The sequence below is a fragment of the Procambarus clarkii genome, chromosome 20, assembly GCF_040958095.1.
Source record: "Procambarus clarkii isolate CNS0578487 chromosome 20, FALCON_Pclarkii_2.0, whole genome shotgun sequence".
Classification (NCBI taxonomy): domain Eukaryota; kingdom Metazoa; phylum Arthropoda; class Malacostraca; order Decapoda; family Cambaridae; genus Procambarus; species Procambarus clarkii.
In genome coordinates, this window is record NC_091169.1 from 2,299,148 (window position 1) to 2,325,488 (window position 26,341).

Sequence of the window (26,341 nt, forward strand, 5' to 3'; positions counted from 1 at the left end):
TTTTAATGAAAACACATTGATTTTTATCATTTGTATTGGAAGCAACATCTTTATATGTCTTTTCTAGGGTCTAAAAAATACGAAACGTCGCTTTATGATTCGAAGTTAAAATCGTCAAATTTGGTATAATAATGACTTTTTTCACGTTTTTCATGTAGTCTGATATTACGTAAATATATTCATTTTTACCAATATTTCGATACTATTTCATATAGTATCACGATATGTGATTTGGCCTTCAAATCTCAGATTTTCGCATAATATTGCATTTTAAGCAAGTTTTCTTGCATTTTGTTTCGTACTAAAAATCATCGAATTCAGCAATATTTTGACGTTTATCATCCCCGTTTCCTTTATGTGATATAAACAAAATAACATCGAATTAGTCAATATTTTGCTGTTTTGCAACGTTTTTGTGAATTTTCAGTTTATTGCTATTAATTCATTAAATATACGATAAAAATGATGCAAACACATAATTGATTAGAAATTAACCTTAAACACTTCTCTTTCAATCAACTATTTGTTTCTCGTTAAAATACTGAGTAAGATATTGGAAAGGGGAGAAGTTCTGTTTTTATTGCATATATCGACGTTTCAGGCGGATTACAGCGGTTTTACGTGTACATTTTCCATCGGTAATATAAACGGAAAATCAGAAATATTTTAGTTAATTCTAATGAAAACACATTGATTTTTTTCATTTGTATTTGAAACAACATTGTCATGTTTTTTCTTGGATCTGAATAATACGAAACCTCGCTTTATGATTTGAAGTTAAAATCCTCAAATATGGTAATATAGTGACTTTTTTCACGTTATTCATGTAGTGTGATTTTACGTATATATATTAGTTTTTACCAATATTTCGATACTACTTCATGTTTTCTCACAATATGTGATTTGGCCTTTATATCTCAGAATTTCGCAAATTTTGCATTTTAAGGAAGTTTTCTTGCATTTTGTTTTGTACCAAAAATCATCGAATTTAGCAATATTTTGACCTTTATCATCCCCTTTTCCTTTATGTGATTTAAACAAAATATCATCGAATTAGGCAATATTTTGCCGTTTTTCCACGTTTTTTGAATTTTCAGTTTATTGTTATTAATTCATTATATATACGATAAAAATGATGCAAGCACATAATTGATTAGAAAATAACCTTAAATACTTCATTTTCAAACACCAGATTGTATCTCGTTAAAATACTAAGTAAGATATTGAAAAAGGGAGAAGTTCTGTTTTTATTGCATATATCGACGTTCAGCCGGATTAGAACACTTTTATGTGTACATCTTCCATCGGTAATATAAACCGAAAATCAGGACATTTTAGTTAATTTTAATGAAAACACATTGATTTTTATCATTTGTATTGGAAGCAACATCTTTATACGTCTTTTCTAGGGTCTAAAAAATACGAAACGTCGCTTTATGATTCGAAGTTAAAATCGTCAAATTTGGTATAATAATGACTTTTTTCACGTTTTTCATGTAGTTTGATATTACGTAAATATATTCATTTTTACCAATATTTCGATACTATTTCATATAGTATCACGATATGTGATTTGGCCTTCAAATCTCAGATTTTCGCTTAATACTGCATTTTAAGCAAGTTTTCTTGCATTTTGTTTCGTACTAATAATCATCGAATTCAGCAATATTTTGACGTTTATCATCCCCTTTTCCATTATGTGATATAAACAAAATATCATCGAATTAGGCAATATTTTGCTGTTTTTCCACGTGTTTGTGAATTTTCAGTTTATTGCTATTAATTCATTAAATATACGATAAAAATGATGCAAACACATAATTGATTAGAAATTAACCTTAAACACTTCTCTTTCAATCAACTATTTGTTTCTCGTTAAAATACTGAGTAAGATATTGGAAAGGGGAGAAGTTCTGTTTTTATTGCATATATCGACGTTTCAGGCGGATTACAGCGGTTTTACGTGTACATTTTCCATCGGTAATATAAACGGAAAATCAGAAATATTTTAGTTAATTCTAATGAAAACACATTGATTTTTTTCATTTGTATTTGAAACAACATTGTCATGTTTTTTCTTGGATCTGAATAATACGAAACCTCGCTCTATGATTTGAAGTTAAAATCCTCAAATATGGTAATATAGTGACTTTTTTCACGTTATTCATGTAGTGTGATTTTACGTATATATATTAGTTTTTACCAATATTTCGATACTACTTCATGTTTTCTCACAATATGTGATTTGGCCTTCATATCTCAGAATTTCGCAAATTTTGCATTTTAAGCAAGTTTTCTTGCATTTTGTTTTGTACCAAAAATCATCGAATTTAGCAATATTTTGACCTTTATCATCCCCTTTTCCTTTATGTGATTTAAACAAAATATCATCAAATTAGGCAATATTTTGCCGTTTTTCCACGTTTTTTGAATTTTCAGTTTATTGTTATTGATTCATTAAGTATACGATAAAAATGATGCAAGCACATAATTGATTAGAAAATAACCTTAAATACTTCATTTTCAAACACCAGATTGTATCTCGTTAAAATACTAAGTAAGATATTGAAAAAGGGAGAAGTTCTGTTTTTATTGCATATATCGACGTTCAGCCGGATTAGAACACTTTTATGTGTACATCTTCCATCGGTAATATAAACCGAAAATCAGGACATTTTAGTTAATTTTAATGAAAACACATTGATTTTTATCATTTGTATTGGAAGCAACATCTTTATATGTCTTTTCTAGGGTCTAAAAAATACGAAACGTCGCTTTATGATTCGAAGTTAAAATCGTCAAATTTGGTATAATAATGACTTTTTTCACGTTTTTCATGTAGTCTGATATTACGTAAATATATTCATTTTTACCAATATTTCGATACTATTTCATATAGTATCACGATATGTGATTTGGCCTTCAAATCTCAGATTTTCGCATAATATTGCATTTTAAGCAAGTTTTCTTGCATTTTGTTTCGTACTAAAAATCATCGAATTCAGCAATATTTTGACGTTTATCATCCCCGTTTCCTTTATGTGATATAAACAAAATAACATCGAATTAGTCAATATTTTGCTGTTTTGCCACGTTTTTGTGAATTTTCAGTTTATTGCTATTAATTCATTAAATATACGATAAAAATGATGCAAACACATAATTGATTAGAAATTAACCTTAAACACTTCTCTTTCAATCAACTATTTGTTTCTCGTTAAAATACTGAGTAAGATATTGGAAAGGGGAGAAGTTCTGTTTTTATTGCATATATCGACGTTTCAGGCGGATTACAGCGGTTTTACGTGTACATTTTCCATCGGTAATATAAACGGAAAATCAGAAATATTTTAGTTAATTCTAATGAAAACACATTGATTTTTTTCATTTGTATTTGAAACAACATTGTCATGTTTTTTCTTGGATCTGAATAATACGAAACCTCGCTCTATGATTTGAAGTTAAAATCCTCAAATATGGTAATATAGTGACTTTTTTCACGTTATTCATGTAGTGTGATTTTACGTATATATATTAGTTTTTACCAATATTTCGATACTACTTCATGTTTTCTCACAATATGTGATTTGGCCTTCATATCTCAGAATTTCGCAAATTTTGCATTTTAAGGCAAGTTTTCTTGCATTTTGTTTTGTACCAAAAATCATCGAATTTAGCAATATTTTGACCTTTATCATCCCCTTTTCCTTTATGTGATTTAAACAAAATATCATCGAATTAGGCAATATTTTGCCGTTTTTCCACGTTTTTTGAATTTTCAGTTTATTGTTATTAATTCATTAATATACGATAAAAATGATGCAAGCACATAATTGATTAGAAAATAACCTTAAATACTTCATTTTCAAACACCAGATTGTATCTCGTTAAAATACTAAGTAAGATATTGAAAAAGGGAGAAGTTCTGTTTTTATTGCATATATCGACGTTCAGCCGGATTAGAACACTTTTATGTGTACATCTTCCATCGGTAATATAAACCGAAAATCAGGACATTTTAGTTAATTTTAATGAAAACACATTGATTTTTATCATTTGTATTGGAAGCAACATCTTTATACGTCTTTTCTAGGGTCTAAAAAATACGAAACGTCGCTTTATGATTCGAAGTTAAAATCGTCAAATTTGGTATAATAATGACTTTTTTCACGTTTTTCATGTAGTTTGATATTACGTAAATATATTCATTTTTACCAATATTTCGATACTATTTCATATAGTATCACGATATGTGATTTGGCCTTCAAATCTCAGATTTTCGCTTAATATTGCATTTTAAGCAAGTTTTCTTGCATTTTGTTTACGTACTAATAATCATCGAATTCAGCAATATTTTGACGTTTATCATCCCCTTTTCCATTATGTGATATAAACAAAATATCATCGAATTAGGCAATATTTTGCTGTTTTGCCACGTGTTTGTGAATTTTCAGTTTATTGCTATTAATTCATTAAATATACGATAAAAATGATGCAAACACATAATTGATTAGAAATTAACCTTAAACACTTCTCTTTCAATCAACTATTTGTTTCTCGTTAAAATACTGAGTAAGATATTGGAAAGGGGAGAAGTTCTGTTTTTATTGTATATATCGACGTTTCAGGCGGATTACAGCGGTTTTACGTGTACATTTTCCATCGGTAATATAAACGGAAAATCAGAAATATTTTAGTTAATTCTAATGAAAACACATTGATTTTTTTCATTTGTATTTGAAACAACATTGTCATGTTTTTTCTTGGATCTGAATAATACGAAACCTCGCTCTATGATTTGAAGTTAAAATCCTCAAATATGGTAATATAGTGACTTTTTTCACGTTATTCATGTAGTGTGATTTTACGTATATATATTAGTTTTTACCAATATTTCGATACTACTTCATGTTTTCTCACAATATGTGATTTGGCCTTCATATCTCAGAATTTCGCAAATTTTGCATTTTAAGCAAGTTTTCTTGCATTTTGTTTTGTACCAAAAATCATCGAATTTAGCAATATTTTGACCTTTATCATCCCCTTTTCCTTTATGTGATTTAAACAAAATATCATCGAATTAGGCAATATTTTGCCGTTTTTCCACGTTTTTTGAATTTTCAGTTTATTGTTATTAATTCATTAAATATACGATAAAAATGATGCAAGCACATAATTGATTAGAAAATAACCTTAAATACTTCATTTTCAAACACCAGATTGTATCTCGTTAAAATACTAAGTAAGATATTGAAAAAGGGAGAAGTTCTGTTTTTATTGCATATATCGACGTTCAGCCGGATTAGAACACTTTTATGTGTACATCTTCCATCGGTAATATAAACCGAAAATCAGGACATTTTAGTTAATTTTAATGAAAACACATTGATTTTTATCATTTGTATTGGAAGCAACATCTTTATACGTCTTTTCTAGGGTCTAAAAAATACGAAACGTCGCTTTATGATTCGAAGTTAAAATCGTCAAATTTGGTATAATAATGACTTTTTTCACGTTTTTCATGTAGTCTGATATTACGTAAATATATTCATTTTTACCAATATTTCGATACTATTTCATATAGTATCACGATATGTGATTTGGCCTTCAAATCTCAGATTTTCGCATAATATTGCATTTTAAGCAAGTTTTCTTGCATTTTGTTTCGTACTAAAAATCATCGAATTCAGCAATATTTTGACGTTTATCATCCCCGTTTCCTTTATGTGATATAAACAAAATATCATCGAATTAGTCAATATTTTGCTGTTTTGCCACGTTTTTGTGAATTTTCAGTTTATTGCTATTAATTCATTAAATATACGATAAAAATGATGCAAACACATAATTGATTAGAAATTAACCTTAAACACTTCTCTTTCAATCAACTATTTGTTTCTCGTTAAAATACTGAGTAAGATATTGGAAAGGGGAGAAGTTCTGTTTTTATTGCATATATCGACGTTTCAGGCGGATTACAGCGGTTTTACGTGTACATTTTCCATCGGTAATATAAACGGAAAATCAGAAATATTTTAGTTAATTCTAATGAAAACACATTGATTTTTTTCATTTGTATTTGAAACAACATTGTCATGTTTTTTCTTGGATCTGAATAATACGAAACCTCGCTCTATGATTTGAAGTTAAAATCCTCAAATATGGTAATATAGTGACTTTTTTCACGTTATTCATGTAGTGTGATTTTACGTATATATATTAGTTTTTACCAATATTTCGATACTACTTCATGTTTTCTCACAATATGTGATTTGGCCTTCATATCTCAGAATTTCGCAAATTTTGCATTTTAAGCAAGTTTTCTTGCATTTTGTTTTGTACCAAAAATCATCGAATTTAGCAATATTTTGACCTTTATCATCCCCTTTTCCTTTATGTGATTTAAACAAAATATCATCGAATTAGGCAATATTTTGCCGTTTTTCCACGTTTTTTGAATTTTCAGTTTATTGATTATTAATTCATTATATATACGATAAAAATGATGCAAGCACATAATTGATTAGAAAATAACCTTAAATACTTCATTTTCAAACACCAGATTGTATCTCGTTAAAATACTAAGTAAGATATTGAAAAAGGGAGAAGTTCTGTTTTTATTGCATATATCGACGTTCAGCCGGATTAGAACACTTTTATGTGTACATCTTCCATCGGTAATATAAACCGAAAATCAGGACATTTTAGTTAATTTTAATGAAAACACATTGATTTTTATCATTTGTATTGGAAGCAACATCTTTATACGTCTTTTCTAGGGTCTAAAAAATACGAAACGTCGCTTTATGATTCGAAGTTAAAATCGTCAAATTTGGTATAATAATGACTTTTTTCACGTTTTTCATGTAGTTTGATATTACGTAAATATATTCATTTTTACCAATATTTCGATACTATTTCATATAGTATCACGATATGTGATTTGGCCTTCAAATCTCAGATTTTCGCATAATATTGCATTTTAAGCAAGTTTTCTTGCATTTTGTTTCGTACTAAAAATCATCGAATTCAGCAATATTTTGACGTTTATCATCCCCGTTTCCTTTATGTGATATAAACAAAATATCATCGAATTAGTCAATATTTTGCTGTTTTGCCACGTTTTTGTGAATTTTCAGTTTATTGCTATTAATTCATTAAATATACGATAAAAATGATGCAAACACATAATTGATTAGAAATTAACCTTAAACACTTCTCTTTCAATCAACTATTTGTTTCTCGTTAAAATACTGAGTAAGATATTGGAAAGGGGAGAAGTTCTGTTTTTATTGCATATATCGACGTTTCAGGCGGATTACAGCGGTTTTACGTGTACATTTTCCATCGGTAATATAAACGGAAAATCAGAAATATTTTAGTTAATTCTAATGAAAACACATTGATTTTTTTCATTTGTATTTGAAACAACATTGTCATGTTTTTTCTTGGATCTGAATAATACGAAACCTCGCTCTATGATTTGAAGTTAAAATCCTCAAATATGGTAATATAGTGACTTTTTTCACGTTATTCATGTAGTGTGATTTTACGTATATATATTAGTTTTTACCAATATTTCGATACTACTTCATGTTTTCTCACAATATGTGATTTGGCCTTCATATCTCAGAATTTCGCAAATTTTGCATTTTAAGCAAGTTTTCTTGCATTTTGTTTTGTACCAAAAATCATCGAATTTAGCAATATTTTGACCTTTATCATCCCCTTTTCCTTTATGTGATTTAAACAAAATATCATCGAATTAGGCAATATTTTGCCGTTTTTCCACGTTTTTTGAATTTTCAGTTTATTGATATTAATTCATTATATATACGATAAAAATGATGCAAGCACATAATTGATTAGAAAATAACCTTAAATACTTCATTTTCAAACACCAGATTGTATCTCGTTAAAATACTAAGTAAGATATTGAAAAAGGGAGAAGTTCTGTTTTTATTGCATATATCGACGTTCAGCCGGATTAGAACACTTTTATGTGTACATCTTCCATCGGTAATATAAACCGAAAATCAGGACATTTTAGTTAATTTTAATGAAAACACATTGATTTTTATCATTTGTATTGGAAGCAACATCTTTATACGTCTTTTCTAGGGTCTAAAAAATACGAAACGTCGCTCTATGATTCGAAGTTAAAATACGTCAAATTTGGTATAATAATGACTTTTTTCACGTTTTTCATGTAGTTTGATATTACGTAAATATATTCATTTTTACCAATATTTCGATACTATTTCATATAGTATCACGATATGTGATTTGGCCTTCAAATCTCAGATTTTCGCATAATATTGCATTTTAAGCAAGTTTTCTTGCATTTTGTTTCAGTACTAATAATCATCGAATTCAGCAATATTTTGACGTTTATCATCCCCGTTTCCTTATGTGATATAAACAAAATATCATCGAATTAGTCAATATTTTGCTGTTTTTCCACGTTTTTGTGAATTTTCAGTTTATTGCTATTAATTCATTAAATATACGATAAAAATGATGCAAACACATAATTGATTAGAAATTAACCTTAAACACTTCATCTTTCAATCAACTATTTGTTTCTCGTTAAAATACTGAGTAAGATATTGGAAAGGGGAGAAGTTCTGTTTTTATTGCATATATCGACGTTTCAGGCGGATTACAGCGGTTTTACGTGTACATTTTCCATCGGTAATATAAACGGAAAATCAGAAATATTTTAGTTAATTCTAATGAAAACACATTGATTTTTTTCATTTGTATTTGAAACAACATTGTCATGTTTTTTCTTGGATCTGAATAATACGAAACCTCGCTCTATGATTTGAAGTTAAAATCCTCAAATATGGTAATATAGTGACTTTTTTCACGTTATTCATGTAGTGTGATTTTACGTATATATATTAGTTTTTACCAATATTTCGATACTACTTCATGTTTTCTCACAATATGTGATTTGGCCTTCATATCTCAGAATTTCGCAAATTTTGCATTTTAAGCAAGTTTTCTTGCATTTTGTTTTGTACCAAAAATCATCGAATTTAGCAATATTTTGACCTTTATCATCCCCTTTTCCTTTATGTGATTTAAACAAAATATCATCGAATTAGGCAATATTTTGCCGTTTTTCCACGTTTTTTGAATTTTCAGTTTATTGTTATTAATTCATTAAATATACGATAAAAATGATGCAAGCACATAATTGATTAGAAAATAACCTTAAATACTTCATTTTCAAACACCAGATTGTATCTCAGTTAAAATACTAAGTAAGATATTGAAAAAGGGAGAAGTTCTGTTTTTATTGCATATATCGACGTTCAGCCGGATTAGAACACTTTTATGTGTACATCTTCCATCGGTAATATAAACCGAAAATCAGGACATTTTAGTTAATTTTAATGAAAACACATTGATTTTTATCATTTGTATTGGAAGCAACATCTTTATACGTCTTTTCTAGGGTCTAAAAAATACGAAACGTCGCTTTATGATTCGAAGTTAAAATCGTCAAATTTGGTATAATAATGACTTTTTTCACGTTTTTCATGTAGTTTGATATTACGTAAATATATTCATTTTTACCAATATTTCGATACTATTTCATATAGTATCACGATATGTGATTTGGCCTTCAAATCTCAGATTTTCGCATAATATTGCATTTTAAGCAAGTTTTCTTGCATTTTGTTTCGTACTAAAAATCATCGAATTCAGCAATATTTTGACGTTTATCATCCCCGTTTCCTTATGTGATATAAACAAAATATCATCGAATTAGTCAATATTTTGCTGTTTTGCCACGTTTTTGTGAATTTTCAGTTTATTGCTATTAATTCATTAAATATACGATAAAAATGATGCAAACACATAATTGATTAGAAATTAACCTTAAACACTTCTCTTTCAATCAACTATTTGTTTCTCGTTAAAATACTGAGTAAGATATTGGAAAGGGGAGAAGTTCTGTTTTTATTGCATATATCGACGTTTCAGGCGGATTACAGCGGTTTTACGTGTACATTTTCCATCGGTAATATAAACGGAAAATCAGAAATATTTTAGTTAATTCTAATGAAAACACATTGATTTTTTTCATTTGTATTTGAAACAACATTGTCATGTTTTTTCTTGGATCTGAATAATACGAAACCTCGCTCTATGATTTGAAGTTAAAATCCTCAAATATGGTAATATAGTGACTTTTTTCACGTTATTCATGTAGTGTGATTTTACGTATATATATTAGTTTTTACCAATATTTCGATACTACTTCATGTTTTCTCACAATATGTGATTTGGCCTTCATATCTCAGAATTTCGCAAATTTTGCATTTTAAGCAAGTTTTCTTGCATTTTGTTTTGTACCAAAAATCATCGAATTTAGCAATATTTTGACCTTTATCATCCCCTTTTCCTTTATGTGATTTAAACAAAATATCATCGAATTAGGCAATATTTTGCCGTTTTTCCACGTTTTTTTGAATTTTCAGTTTATTGTTATTAATTCATTAAATATACGATAAAAATGATGCAAGCACATAATTGATTAGAAAATAACCTTAAATACTTCATTTTCAAACACCAGATTGTATCTCGTTAAAATACTAAGTAAGATATTGAAAAAGGGAGAAGTTCTGTTTTTATTGCATATATCGACGTTCAGCCGGATTAGAACACTTTTATGTGTACATCTTCCATCGGTAATATAAACCGAAAATCAGGACATTTTAGTTAATCTTATTGAAAACACATTGATTTTTATCATTTGTATTGGAAGCAACATCTTTATACGTCTTTTCTAGGGTCTAAAAAATACGAAACGTCGCTTTATGATTCGAAGTTAAAATCGTCAAATTTGGTATAATAATGACTTTTTTCACGTTTTTCATGTAGTTTGATATTACGTAAATATATTCATTTTTACCAATATTTCGATACTATTTCATATAGTATCACGATATGTGATTTGGCCTTCAAATCTCAGATTTTCGCATAATATTGCATTTTAAGTAAGTTTTCTTGCATTTTGTTTCGTACTAAAAATCATCGAATTCAGCAATATTTTGACGTTTATCATCCCCGTTTCCTTTATGTGATATAAACAAAATATCATCGAATTAGTCAATATTTTGCTGTTTTGCCACGATTTTGTGAATTTTCAGTTTATTGCTATTAATTCATTAAATATACGATAAAAATGATGCAAACACATAATTGATTAGAAATTAACCTTAAACACTTCTCTTTCAATCAACTATTTGTTTCTCGTTAAAATACTGAGTAAGATATTGGAAAGGGGAGAAGTTCTGTTTTTATTGCATATATCGACGTTTCAGGCGGATTACAGCGGTTTTACGTGTACATTTTCCATCGGTAATATAAACGGAAAATCAGAAATATTTTAGTTAATTCTAATGAAAACACATTGATTTTTTTCATTTGTATTTGAAACAACATTGTCATGTTTTTTCTTGGATCTGAATAATACGAAACCTCGCTCTATGATTTGAAGTTAAAATCCTCAAATATGGTAATATAGTGACTTTTTTCACGTTATTCATGTAGTGTGATTTTACGTATATATATTAGTTTTTACCAATATTTCGATACTACTTCATGTTTTCTCACAATATGTGATTTGGCCTTCATATCTCAGAATTTCGCAAATTTTGCATTTTAAGCAAGTTTTCTTGCATTTTGTTTTGTACCAAAAATCATCGAATTTAGCAATATTTTGACCTTTATCATCCCCTTTTCCTTTATGTGATTTAAACAAAATATCATCAAATTAGGCAATATTTTGCCGTTTTTCCACGTTTTTTGAATTTTCAGTTTATTGTTATTAATTCATTAAATATACGATAAAAATGATGCAAGCACATAATTGATTAGAAAATAACCTTAAATACTTCATTTTCAAACACCAGATTGTATCTCATTAAAATACTAAGTAAGATATTGAAAAAGGGAGAAGTTCTGTTTTTATTGCATATATCGACGTTCAGCCGGATTAGAACACTTTTATGTGTACATCTTCCATCGGTAATATAAACCGAAAATCAGGACATTTTAGTTAATTTTAATGAAAACACATTGATTTTTATCATTTGTATTGGAAGCAACATCTTTATACGTCATTTCTAGGGTCTAAAAAATACGAAACGTCGCTTTATGATTCGAAGTTAAAATCGTCAAATTTGGTATAATAATGACTTTTTTCACGTTTTTCATGTAGTTTGATATTACGTAAATATATTCATTTTTACCAATATTTCGATACTATTTCATATAGTATCACGATATGTGATTTGGCCTTCAAATCTCAGATTTTCGCATAATATTGCATTTTAAGCAAGTTTTCTTGCATTTTGTTTCGTACTAAAAATCATCGAATTCAGCAATATTTTGACGTTTATCATCCCCGTTTCCTTTATGTGATATAAACAAAATATCATCGAATTAGTCAATATTTTGCTGTTTTGCCACGTTTTTGTGAATTTTCAGTTTATTGCTATTAATTCATTAAATATACGATAAAAATGATGCAAACACATAATTGATTAGAAATTAACCTTAAACACTTCTCTTTCAATCAACTATTTGTTTCTCGTTAAAATACTGAGTAAGATATTGGAAAGGGGAGAAGTTCTGTTTTTATTGCATATATCGACGTTTCAGGCGGATTACAGCGGTTTTACGTGTACATTTTCCATCGGTAATATAAACGGAAAATCAGAAATATTTTAGTTAATTCTAATGAAAACACATTGATTTTTTTCATTTGTATTTGAAACAACATTGTCATGTTTTTTCTTGGATCTGAATAATACGAAACCTCGCTCTATGATTTGAAGTTAAAATCCTCAAATATGGTAATATAGTGACTTTTTTCACGTTATTCATGTAGTGTGATTTTACGTATATATATTAGTTTTTACCAATATTTCGATACTACTTCATGTTTTCTCACAATATGTGATTTGGCCTTCATATCTCAGAATTTCGCAAATTTTGCATTTTAAGCAAGTTTTCTTGCATTTTGTTTTGTACCAAAAATCATCGAATTTAGCAATATTTTGACCTTTATCATCCCCTTTTCCTTTATGTGATTTAAACAAAATATCATCGAATTAGGCAATATTTTGCCGTTTTTCCACGTTTTTTTGAATTTTCAGTTTATTGTTATTAATTCATTAAATATACGATAAAAATGATGCAAGCACATAATTGATTAGAAAATAACCTTAAATACTTCATTTTCAAACACCAGATTGTATCTCGTTAAAATACTAAGTAAGATATTGAAAAAGGGAGAAGTTCTGTTTTTATTGCATATATCGACGTTCAGCCGGATTAGAACACTTTTATGTGTACATCTTCCATCGGTAATATAAACCGAAAATCAGGACATTTTAGTTAATCTTATTGAAAACACATTGATTTTTATCATTTGTATTGGAAGCAACATCTTTATACGTCTTTTCTAGGGTCTAAAAAATACGAAACGTCGCTTTATGATTCGAAGTTAAAATCGTCAAATTTGGTATAATAATGACTTTTTTCACGTTTTTCATGTAGTTTGATATTACGTAAATATATTCATTTTTACCAATATTTCGATACTATTTCATATAGTATCACGATATGTGATTTGGCCTTCAAATCTCAGATTTTCGCATAATATTGCATTTTAAGTAAGTTTTCTTGCATTTTGTTTCGTACTAAAAATCATCGAATTCAGCAATATTTTGACGTTTATCATCCCCGTTTCCTTTATGTGATATAAACAAAATATCATCGAATTAGTCAATATTTTGCTGTTTTGCCACGTTTTTGTGAATTTTCAGTTTATTGCTATTAATTCATTAAATATACGATAAAAATGATGCAAACACATAATTGATTAGAAATTAACCTTAAACACTTCTCTTTCAATCAACTATTTGTTTCTCGTTAAAATACTGAGTAAGATATTGGAAAGGGGAGAAGTTCTGTTTTTATTGCATATATCGACGTTTCAGGCGGATTACAGCGGTTTTACGTGTACATTTTCCATCGGTAATATAAACGGAAAATCAGAAATATTTTAGTTAATTCTAATGAAAACACATTGATTTTTTTCATTTGTATTTGAAACAACATTGTCATGTTTTTTCTTGGATCTGAATAATACGAAACCTCGCTCTATGATTTGAAGTTAAAATCCTCAAATATGGTAATATAGTGACTTTTTTCACGTTATTCATGTAGTGTGATTTTACGTATATATATTAGTTTTTACCAATATTTCGATACTACTTCATGTTTTCTCACAATATGTGATTTGGCCTTCATATCTCAGAATTTCGCAAATTTTGCATTTTAAGCAAGTTTTCTTGCATTTTGTTTTGTACCAAAAATCATCGAATTTAGCAATATTTTGACCTTTATCATCCCCTTTTCCTTTATGTGATTTAAACAAAATATCATCGAATTAGGCAATATTTTGCCGTTTTTCCACGTTTTTTTGAATTTTCAGTTTATTGTTATTAATTCATTAAATATACGATAAAAATGATGCAAGCACATAATTGATTAGAAAATAACCTTAAATACTTCATTTTCAAACACCAGATTGTATCTCGTTAAAATACTAAGTAAGATATTGAAAAAGGGAGAAGTTCTGTTTTTATTGCATATATCGACGTTCAGCCGGATTAGAACACTTTTATGTGTACATCTTCCATCGGTAATATAAACCGAAAATCAGGACATTTTAGTTAATCTTAATGAAAACACATTGATTTTTATCATTTGTATTGGAAGCAACATCTTTATACGTCTTATCTAGGGTCTAAAAAATACGAAACGTCGCTTTATGATTCGAAGTTAAAATCGTCAAATTTGGTATAATAATGACTTTTTTCACGTTTTTCATGTAGTTTGATATTACGTAAATATATTCATTTTTACCAATATTTCGATACTATTTCATATAGTATCACGATATGTGATTTGGCCTTCAAATCTCAGATTTTCGCATAATATTGCATTTTAAGCAAGTTTTCTTGCATTTTGTTTCGTACTAAAAATCATCGAATTCAGCAATATTTTGACGTTTATCATCCCCGTTTCCTTTATGTGATATAAACAAAATATCATCGAATTAGTCAATATTTTGCTGTTTTGCCACGTTTTTGTGAATTTTCAGTTTATTGCTATTAATTCATTAAATATACGATAAAAATGATGCAAACACATAATTGATTAGAAATTAACCTTAAACACTTCTCTTTCAATCAACTATTTGTTTCTCGTTAAAATACTGAGTAAGATATTGGAAAGGGGAGAAGTTCTGTTTTTATTGCATATATCGACGTTTCAGGCGGATTACAGCGGTTTTACGTGTACATTTTCCATCGGTAATATAAACGGAAAATCAGAAATATTTTAGTTAATTCTAATGAAAACACATTGATTTTTTTCATTTGTATTTGAAACAACATTGTCATGTTTTTTCTTGGATCTGAATAATACGAAACCTCGCTCTATGATTTGAAGTTAAAATCCTCAAATATGGTAATATAGTGACTTTTTTCACGTTATTCATGTAGTGTGATTTTACGTATATATATTAGTTTTTACCAATATTTCGATACTACTTCATGTTTTCTCACAATATGTGATTTGGCCTTCATATCTCAGAATTTCGCAAATTTTGCATTTTAAGCAAGTTTTCTTGCATTTTGTTTTGTACCAAAAATCATCGAATTTAGCAATATTTTAACCTTTATCATCCCCTTTTCCTTTATGTGATTTAAACAAAATATCATCGAATTAGGCAATATTTTGCCGTTTTTCCACGTTTTTTGAATTTTCAGTTTATTGTTATTAATTCATTAAATATACGATAAAAATGATGCAAGCACATAAACGATTAGAAAATAACCTTAAATACTTCATTTTCAAACACCAGATTGTATCTCGTTAAAATACTAAGTAAGATATTGAAAAAGGGAGAAGTTCTGTTTTTATTGCATATATCGACGTTCAGCCGGATTAGAACACTTTTATGTGTACATCTTCCATCGGTAATATAAACCGAAAATCAGGACATTTTAGTTAATTTTAATGAAAACACATTGATTTTTATCATTTATATTGGAAGCAACATCTTTATACGTCTTATCTAGGGTCTAAAAAATACGAAACGTCGCTTTATGATTCGAAGTTAAAATCGTCAAATTTGGTATAATAATGACTTTTTTCACGTTTTTCATGTAGTTTGATATTACGTAAATATATTCATTTTTACCAATATTTCGATACTATTTCATATAGTATCACGATATGTGATTTGGCCTTCAAATCTCAGATTTTCGCATAATATTGCATTTTAAGCAAGTTTTCTTGCATTTTGTTTCGTACTAAAAATCATCGAATTCAGCAATATTTTGACGTTTATCATCCCCGTTTCCTTTATGTGATATAAACAAAATATCATCGAATTAGTCAATATTTTGCTGTTTTGCCACGTTTTTGTGAATTTTCAGTTTATTGCTATTAATTCATTAAATATACGATAAAAATGATGCAAACACATAATTGATTAGAAATTAACCTTAAACACTTCTCTTTCAATCAACTATTTGTTTCTCGTTAAAATACTGAGTAAGATATTGGAAAGGGGAGAAGTTCTGTTTTTATTGCATATATCGACGTTTCAGGCGGATTACAGCGGTTTTACGTGTACATTTTCCATCGGTAATATAAACGGAAAATCAGAAATATTTTAGTTAATTCTAATGAAAACACATTGATTTTTTTCATTTGTATTTGAAACAACATTGTCATGTTTTTTCTTGGATCTGAATAATACGAAACCTCGCTCTATGATTTGAAGTTAAAATCCTCAAATATGGTAATATAGTGACTTTTTTCACGTTATTCATGTAGTGTGATTTTACGTATATATATTAGTTTTTACCAATATTTCGATACTACTTCATGTTTTCTCACAATATGTGATTTGGCCTTCATATCTCAGAATTTCGCAAATTTTGCATTTTAAGCAAGTTTTCTTGCATTTTGTTTTGTACCAAAAATCATCGAATTTAGCAATATTTTAACCTTTATCATCCCCTTTTCCTTTATGTGATTTAAACAAAATATCATCGAATTAGGCAATATTTTGCCGTTTTTCCACGTTTTTTGAATTTTCAGTTTATTGTTATTAATTCATTAAATATACGATAAAAATGATGCAAGCACATAATTGATTAGAAAATAACCTTAAATACTTCATTTTCAAACACCAGATTGTATCTCGTTAAAATACTAAGTAAGATATTGACAAGGGGAGAAGTTCTGTTTTTATTGCATATATCGACGTTCAGCCGGATTAGAACACTTTTATGTGTACATCTTCCATCGGTAATATAAACCGAAAATCAGGACATTTTAGTTAATCTTAATGAAAACACATTGATTTTTATCATTTGTATTGGAAGCAACATCTTTATACGTCTTTTATAGGGTCTAAAAAATACGAAACGTCGCTTTATGATTCGAAGTTAAAATCGTCAAATTTAGTATAATAATGACTTTTTTCACGTTTTTCATGTAGTTTGATATTACGTAAATATATTCATTTTTACCAATATTTCGATACTATTTCATATAGTATCACGATATGTGATTTGGCCTTCAAATCTCAGATTTTCGCATAATATTGCATTTTAAGCAAGTTTTCTTGCATTTTGTTTCGTACTAAAAATCATCGAATTCAGCAAGATTTTGACGTTTATCATCCCCGTTTCCTTTATGTGATATAAACAAAATATCATCGAATTAGTCAATATTTTGCTGTTTTGCCACGTTTTTGTGAATTTTCAGTTTATTGCTATTAATTCATTAAATATACGATAAAAATGATGCAAACACATAATTGATTAGAAATTAACCTTAAACACTTCTCTTTCAATCAACTATTTGTTTCTCGTTAAAATACTGAGTAAGATATTGGAAAGGGGAGAAGTTCTGTTTTTATTGCATATATCGACGTTTCAGCCGGATTAGAGCGGTGTCACGTGTACATCTTCCATCGGTAATATAAACGAAAAATCAGGAACATTTTAGTTAATTCTAATGAAAACACATTGATTTTTATCATTTGTATTTGAAACAACATTGTCATATGTCTGTTCTTGGATCTAAATAATACGAAACCTCGCTCTATGATTTGAAGTTAAAATCCTCAAATATGGTAATATAGTGACTTTTTTCACGTTATTCATGTAGTGTGATTTTACGTATATATATTCGTTTTTACCAATATTTCGATACTACTTCATGTTTTCTCACGATATGTGATTTGGCCTTCAAATCTCAGATTTTCGCAATTTTTGCAAGTTTTCTTGCATTTTGTTTTGTACTAAAAATCATCGAATTTAGCAATATTTTGACCTTTATCATCCCCTTTTCCTTCGTGTGATTTATCAAAATATCATCGAATTGGGCAATGTTTTGCAGTTTTTCCACGTTTTTGTGAATTTTCAGTTTATTGTTATTATTTCATTAAATATACGAGAACAATTATGCAAACACATAATTGATTAGAAAATAACCTTAAATACTTCATTTTCAATCACCAATTTGTATCTCGTTAAAATACTGACTAAGATATTGAGAAGGGGAGAAGTTCTGTTTTTATTGCATATATCGACGTTTCAGCTGGATTAGAACGGTTTTACGTGTACGTCTTCCATCGGTAATATAAACCTAAAATCAGGAACATTTTAGTTAATTTTAATGAAAACACATTGATTTTTATCATTTGTATTGGAAGCAACATCTTTATACGTCTTTTCTAGGGTCTAAAAAATACGAAACATCGCTTTATGATTCAAAGTTAAAATCCTCAAATTATGTATAATAATGAGCTTTTTCACGTTTTTCATGTAGTTTGATATTACGTAAATATATTCATTTTTACCAATATTTCGATTCTATTTCATGTAGTATCACGATATTTGATTTGGCCTTCAAATATCAGATTTTCGCATAATATTGCATTTTAAGCAAGTTTTCTTGCAATTTGTTTTGTACTAAAAATCATCGAATTTAGCAATATTTTGACCTTTATCATCCCCTTTTCCTTTATGTGATTTAAACAAAATATCATCGAATTAGGCAATATTTTGCCGTTTTTCCACATTTTTTTGAATTTTCAGTTTATTGTTAATAATTCATTAAATATACGATAAAAATGATGCAAACACATAATTGATTAGAAAATAACCTTAAATACTTAATTTTCAATCACCAATTTGTTTCTCGTTAAAATACTGAGTAAGATTTTTAAGAGGGGAGAAGTTCTGTTTTTATTGCATATATCGACGTTTCAGCCGGATTAGAACGGTTTTACGTGTACATCTTCCATCGGTAATATAAACCGAAAATCAGGAACATTTTAGTTAATTTTAATGAAAACACATTGATTTTTATCATTTGTATTGGAAGCAACATCTTTATACGTCTTTTCTAGGGTCTAAAAAATACGAAACGTCGCTTGATGATTCGAAGTTAAAATCGTCAAATTTGGTATAATAATGACTTTTTTCACGTTTTTCATGTAGTTTGATATTACGTAAATATATTCATTTTTACCACTATTTCGATACTATTTCATGTAGTATGACGATATTTGATTTGGCCTTCAAATCTCAGATTTTCGCATAATATTGCATTTTAAGCAAGTTTTCTTGCATTTTTTTTCGTACTAAAAATCATCGAATTCAGCAATATTTTGACGTTTATCATCCTCTTTTCCTTTATGTGATATAAACAAAATATCATTTAATTAGGCAATATTTTGCTGTTTTTCTACGTTTTTGTGAATTTTCAGTTTATTGCTAATAATTCATTAAATATACGATAAAAATGATGCAAACACATAATTAATTAGAAATTAAATTTAAACACTTCATTTTCAATCAACTATTTGTTTCTCGTTAAAATACTGAGTAAGATATTGGAAAGTTGAGAAGTTCTTTTTTTATTGCATATATCGACGTTTCAGGCGGATTAGAGCGGTTTTACGTGTACATTTTCCATCGGTAATATAAATGGAAAATCAGAAATATTTTAGTTAATTCTAATGAAAACACATTGATTTTTTTCATTTGTATTTGAAACAACATTGTCATATGTTTTTTCTTGGATCTGAATAATACGAAATCTCGCTCTATGATTCGAAGTTAAAATCCTCAAATATGGTAATATAGTGACTTTTTTCACGTTATTCATGTAGTGTGATTTTACGTATATATATTAGTTTTTACCAATATTTCGATACTACTTCATGTTTTCTCACGATATGTGATTTGGCTGTCATATCTCAGATTTTCGCATAATATTGCCTTTTAAGCAAGTTTTCTTGCATTTTGTTCTGTACTAAAAATCATCGAATTCAGCAATATTTTGACGTTTATCATCCTCTTTTCCTTTATGTGATATAAACAAAATATCATCGAATTAGGCAATATTTAGCTGTTTTTCCACGTTTTTGTGAATTTTCAGTTTATTGTTATTAATGCATTAAATATACGATAAAAATGATGCAAACACATAATTGATTAGAAATTAACCTTAAACACTTGATTTTCAATCAACTATTTGTTTCTCGTTAAAATACTGAGTAAGATATTGAAAAGGGGAGAAGTTCTGTTTTATTGCATATATCGACGTTTCAGCCGGATTAGAGCGGTTTTACGTGTAGATCTTCCATCGGTAATATAAACGGAAAATCAGGAACATTTTAGTTAATTCTAATGAAAACACATTCATTTTTATCATTTGTATTGGAAACAACATTGTCATATGTCTTTTCTTGGATCTAAATAATACGAAACCTTGCTCTATGATTTGAAGTTAAAATCCTCAAATATGGTAATATAGTGACTTTTTTACATTATTCATGTAGTTTGATATTACGTAAATATATTCTTTTTTACCAATATTTCGATACTACTTCATGTTTTCTCACGATATGTAATTTGGCCTTAAAATCTCAGAATTTCGCAAATTTTGCATTTTTAACCAAGTTTTCTTACATTTCGTTTTGTACTAAAAATCATCGATTTTAGCAATATTTTGACCTTTATCATCCCCTTTTCCTTTATGTGATTTAAACAAAATATCATCGAATTAGGCCGTTTTTCTACGTTTTAGTGAATTTTCAGTTTATTGTTATTAATTCATTAAATATACGATAAAAATTATGCAAACACATAATTGATCAGAAAATAACCTTAAACACTTCATTTTCATTCATCTATTTGTTTCTCGGTAAATTACTGAGTAAGATATTGAAAAGGGGAGATGTTCCGTTTTTATTGCATGTATCGACGTTTCAGCTGGATTAGAATGATTTTACGTGTACATCTTCCATCGGTAAAATAAACTGAAAATAAGGAACATTTTAGTTAATTTTAACGAAATCACATTGATTTTTATCATTTGTATTGGAAGCAACATCTTTATACGTCTTTTCTAAGGTCTAAAAAATACGAAACGTCGCTCTATGATTTGAAGTTAAAATCCTCAAATTTGGTATAATAATGACTTTTTTCACGTTTTTCATGTAGTTTGATATTACGTAAATATATTCATTTTTACCAATATTTCTCGATACTATTTCATGTTGTATCACGATATGTGATTTGGCCTTCAAATCTCAGAATTTCGCAAATTTTGCATTTTTAAGCAAGTTTTCTTGCATTTTGCTTTGTACTAAAAATCATCGAATTTAGCAATATTTTGACTTTTATCATCCCCTTTTCCTTTATGTGATTTAAACAAAATATCATCGAATTAGGCCATTTTTCCACGTTTTAGTGAATTTTCAAATTATTGTTATTAATTCATTAAATATACGATAAAAATTATGCAAACACATAATTGATCAGAAAATAACATTAAATACTTCATTTTCAATCATCTATTTGTTTCTCGTTTAAATACTGAGTAAGATATTGAAAAGGGGAAAAGTTCTGTTTTTATTGCATATATCGACGTTTCAGCCGGAATAGAACGGTTTTACGTGTACACCTTCCATCGGTAATATAAACCGAAAATCAGGAACATTTTAGTTAATTTTAATGAAAACACATTGATTTTTACCATTTGTATTAGAAGCAACATACGTCTTTTCTAGGGTCTAAAAAATACGAAACGTCACTCTTTGATTCGAGGTTAAAATCCTCAAATATGGTATAATAATGACTTTTTCACGTTTTTCATGAAGTTTGATATTTCGTAAATATATTAATTTTTACCAATATTTCGATACTATTTCATGTAGTATCACAGTATGTGACTTGGTCTTCAAATCTCAGGTTTTCGCATAATATTGCATTTTAAGCAAGTTTTCTTGCATTTTGTTCCGTACTAAAAATCATCGAATTCAGCAATATTTTGACGTTTATCACCCCCTTTTCCTTTATGTGATATTAAAAAAATATCATCGAATTTGGCAATATTTTGCTGTTTTTCCACGTTTTTGTGAATTTTCAGTTTATTGTTATTAATTCATTAAATATACGATAAAAATGATGCAAACACGTAATTGATTGGAAATTAACCTTAAACACTTCATTTTCAATCATCTATTTGTTTCTCGTTAAAACACTGAGTAAGAGTTTGAAAAGGGGAGAAGTTCTGTTTTAATTGCATATATCGACGTTTCAGCTGGATTAGAACAGTTTTACGTGTACATCTTCCATCGGTAATATAAACCGAAAATCAGGAACATTTTAGTAAATTTTAATGAAAACACATTGATTTTTATCATTTGTATTGGAAGCAACATCTTTATACGTCTTATCTAGGGTCTAAAAAATACGAAACGTCGCTCTATGATTCGAAGTTAAAATCCTCAAATTTGGTATAATAATGACTTTTTCACGTTTTTCATGTAGTTTGATATTACACAAATATATTAATTTTTACCAATATTGCGATACTATTTCATGTAGTATTACGATATGTGATTTGCCCTTCATATCTCAGATTATCGCATAATATTGCATTTTAAGCAAGTTTTCTTGCATTTTGTTTTGTACTAAAAATTATCGAATTCAGCAATATTTTGACGTTAATCATCCCCTTTTCCTTTATGTGATATAAACAAAATATCATCGAATTAGGCAATATTTTGCTGTTTTTCCACGTTTTTGTGAATTTTCAGTTTATTGTTATTGTCGTGATGCTGAACAACCGGTTCATTCCGAACACAGCGAATACACAACACATAACACCTTGCCTCAGCAACCGTTACTACCACCTATACTCCTACATACACCAGACCCTTGAGGCGTACCACTCGGTTTGTACTGGAACACATTGAATGAACATATGGAAGGTATTTAAAGACCGTCCGGTTTTGTCATTTAATTACAAAGAATAGACTCTGACAAATAAATACATATTATCATACTCTATTTGGTCAATACACTTCCAATACCCATAGACCACTTGACCTCCGCGATCACCACCCATACTCGTAACTTCCGCCTAAGTCCCTAATACGGAATGATTACTACAACGCTCCACACCCGGTTAGTCTTTCATTCAATACTCACATACTGCAGACTTAACTTCGTCACTAAGATCACATCAGGTTCTCGCATAGCTGTCTGCTACACTTCGCTGCTGCCGCAAACGGGGATCCAAAGGACTTACTTGTGGGAACCGACCTGTGAGATTTATATTTATTTAATTTATATGAATTTATATTTACGTTAATTTATATACTTCGATAGCAATTTGTATAATAATGAGTGGACTGTATTTCTGCAATAATCTCAATCTCACAAATCGATCCTCTACACATTAGGGGGGTTTATATTAATTTAATTTATATATATGCAGCCAATCAAACTACAGTATTAACTACATACATTGAAAAGGTTCCTTATCTTATAGTACAGCAGGTCTTAGTCCACCAGGTATAACTACGGTGTAGACACCACATTTTCCCTCTTTGAGGTAGCTTCCATCACCCTGGTAACTGATGCACAAAGCATGCTTCTTCGTCTTGACCTGTCAAAAGGGCGCTAGCTGTAAAGCCAGAATTCTATATATGACAAGCTATATCAAAGAAAACACTATACATGGAACCATGAAGACCTGGCTTAATTACCTTTAGTATGAGGCGATCTCGTGATCTAACTGGGTCACCCTACCCAATGACATTAATGGCCACTAATGATAGATAAACGGGTTTCGGAAAGACACTTAACTTGAATTTGTTGACAGCGTGTGATAATAGTACACCTTTGGTTTCCATAACACTTCGTCCAAGTAAAATTAACAGGAGCCGAATTCGCTCCCATGAGCCTCTGTGGTCTCAGTAAAACAATGGCTGCCCCTCCCTCACCCTGACGCCTGGCTTACATTGTCCAAATGACAGAAAGTGATAGAAGGGTCACATTTACTCTACTTTAATATTGATAATTAACACTTTCGCGCTCTCCGCAAAGGTCACTCAGCCAACCGAATGTGCGCGCTGCGTTTTTATTGCTTAAGCGTAAAAACAAAAATGTGTATACTCTTTTTACTCTTCTGACCTTAGTTCTCATGCTACGTATTTCATTTTGGTACCAACGTGTTCGCAATAAAATTCTCTAGAAGAACATTAGTAAAATAAGTCACGAAACATATAGGGATACCAGCACCAAATAAATAACTACGTAGATGACTCGCCGTGAGCGCCCATCAGCAACAAAATGTTTTTACTCTTGGGATTGTAATCACCTCCACACTTGTTCTACAGCGTTAATTTTGGTATCAATGGACTCGCAATGAAATTCCCAAAACGGTGATATGAATATAAGCGTAGAATAATGATGCAGCCCGCCCGCAAGAGTGTGGGAAGTGGTGAAATTGTTACCCGGTATCGGTGACGGGACGACGCACGGCGCTTTGAAAGTTTATACTTATTTCACTCTCATGACATTAATTTTCTATGTACGTCATTCATTTTTATGTCAATGTGTTCGCAATAGAATGTTCTATGTGCCCATAGGTAAAAAATATCAACAAAGCGTAAGTTAGAATAGCGACAAATATAAAACAACGCTGGAACATATCAGTGAGCGTCAAACACACACGAAATATTTTTACTTTTGTTATGTTTGTCAAGATTATACTTGTTGCACACAGTTATTTTTGGTTGTATATTGATCGGAATAAAATTCCCTAAACAGACATATGCATATAATACATGATATGGCGGAAGAATTACCAGTATAAACAGCTAAAGTCACCCACCTGCAACCCGTTTGGGACAAAATACCATTTGATCGAAGTTATCCACACCTTTCATGAACTTATTGTACCATGCAGCCTAGTGGTGAGAAAGAGAGCCTCATAGCGCGCAGTTTGAAACAAACCCAAAGTAAATCGGATAAAAATTGAATTTTATACAAATATTTTAAAAGTTGACATAACTTCATGTCCACTATGCATTTACGTTAGACGAAACCGAACGCGCCGGCGCGTCCAGATAGCGCGAAAGTGTTAAGTTAATTTATATGAAATGTTTTATGATGGTAAAGTCCAAAGACTAATGTATTTAAGAATAATTCACAGCAGAATAGCTGGTGAATTTATAATAGTATGTGGTGATGATATCCCGTTTTCTATAGACGGTAATTCCACTACAAGTTACGTTTTCTATGGGTAACTTGTTTATACAATACAGCTATTATCTGTCTCGATGATATGTTAAATGCTGTCGGATTTTCCGACAAAATTCCCCAGGGGCTGCTCACGGGTCGAAGTCCTATTTAGAACAGACGAACACCAATTCTCCTCCTTCCAATTATTAGATTAATTTGATGTTAGTAGTTAGTAATCACACATTTGTGCATCTGTTCGTACAGGACGGATGTCCCGTATTAGAGTTACAGGGGTTAGAAGTCTAATGCGATTTCATTTCCCTGTCAACTCTTGAAAGGCTAATATTCAAGCCTAATTACACATTATTTAACCCAGAAGACTGAATGTGATCAAGTACTACAGTCAAGTATGATTCAGGGACTGCAGTGAGATCAGTGACATTAGATATAACTTGAAGTTTGTTCAGGTAACTGGTCACTGATATATAAACACTGAGGCCCATGGAATACATCTTGATTAAATAATAAATGTATCAAATCAGTCATCAGATTTACTGGGGTTTAATTTAGTTAATTGATTCAGAAGATTGAATAGCTCATCATTGAAGTAAAGTATGGTTCTGAGACTGCAGTGGGTTCAGTGACATTGGTCGCGGTGACTTGTAGCTGTTTAG